Source organism: Orycteropus afer, unplaced genomic scaffold, assembly GCF_000298275.1.
Source record: "Orycteropus afer afer isolate SDZICR_OR568_19922 unplaced genomic scaffold, OryAfe1.0 scaffold00926, whole genome shotgun sequence".
In the NCBI taxonomy this organism is placed as follows: Eukaryota; Metazoa; Chordata; class Mammalia; order Tubulidentata; family Orycteropodidae; genus Orycteropus; species Orycteropus afer.
In genome coordinates, this window is record NW_006922513.1 from 294,721 (window position 1) to 296,143 (window position 1,423).

At 36.5% G+C, this 1,423-nt stretch overlaps 1 protein-coding gene across 1 annotated transcript in view; it reads left to right on the plus strand.

Annotated features, from left to right (window-relative positions):
* The window catches only part of PHKA1 (phosphorylase kinase regulatory subunit alpha 1), a 414,257-nt gene that overhangs the window by 200,145 nt on the left and 212,689 nt on the right, over nt 1-1,423 (plus strand). The gene's annotated exons all lie outside the window — the stretch shown is intronic.

Consider the following 1,423-nt stretch of genomic DNA (forward strand, 5'->3'; position numbering starts at 1 on the left):
AAAAAAGAAAAGAAAGAAAAGAAAATACCATGGCTTGGATCTGATACACCTTAGTCTTCAAGGTGCCATCTTTGCTCTTTAACACTTTCAAGAGGACCTTTGTAGAAGTTTTGCCCAATGCAATACATCCTTTGTTTTCTTGACTCCTGATTCCATGGACATTTATTATGGATCCAGGTAAAAAGAAATCCTTGACAACTTCAATCTTTTCTGTGTTTAACATTATGTTACTTAGTGATCTAGTTTTGAGAACTTTTTTCTTTCTGTTGAGGGGTAATCCATACTGAAGGCTGTATTCTTTGATCTTCATCAGTAAGTGCTTTAAGGCTTCTTCGCTTTCAGCAAGCAAGGTAATGTCATCTGTGTATTGCAGGTTGTTAATCAGTCTTCCTCCAATCCTGATGCCAAATTCTTCTTCATGTGCTCTAACTTCTCAGATTGTTTGCTCAGTGTATAGTTTGAATACATATGCTGAAAGGATACAGTCCTGATGCACACCTTTCCTGATTTAAAATAATGCAGTATCTCCTTGTTCTGTTCAAAGGACTGTCTCTTCATCTATGTACAGGTACCTCATTCTTCGTTGTTACTCATGATTTGTTATTATTCACACAGTCAAGTGATTTTGCATAGTCAATAAAACACAGGTAAACATATTTCTGGTATTCTTGGCATTCAGCCAAGATCCATCTGACATGAGCAATGATATTCTCTGTTCCATGTCCTGTTCTGAATCCAGCTTGAATTTCTGGCAGTTCCCTGTTGACATACTGCTGCAACTCTTTTTGAATGATTTTCATCCCAATTTTACTTGCATGTAATATTGATGATATTGTTTGATGATTTCTGCATTCTTTTGGATCACTTTTCCTTGGAATGGTCACAAATATGAATCTATTCCATTTGGCTAGATAGCTGTCTTCCACATTTCTTGGCATAGATGAGCGAGTGCTTCCAGCATTGCCTCCATTTGTTGAAACATCTCGGTTGGTATTCTGTCAATTCATGGAGGCTTATTTTTCTCCAATGCCTTTACTGCAGCTTGGACTTCTTCCTTCAGTACTATCAGGTTTTAATCATATGCTACCTCCTCAAATGATTGAATATCAACCATTTCTTTTTGGTACAGTGACTTTGTGTTCCTTTCATTTTCTTTGATGCTTCCTGTGTCATTCAGTATTTTGCCCATAGAATCCTTTAATTTTGCAATTTGAGGCTTGAATTTTTCTTCAGTTCTTTCAGCTTGAGAAATACTGTGTGTGTTCTTTCCTTTTGGTTTTCTAAGTCCAGGTCTTGGCCACTTCATTATAATACTTTACTTTGTCTTCTCGAACTGTCCTTTGAAATTTTCTATTCAGCTGTTTTACTTCATCATTTCTTCTGTTTGCTTTAGCTACTGTACATTCAAGAACACGTTTCAGAG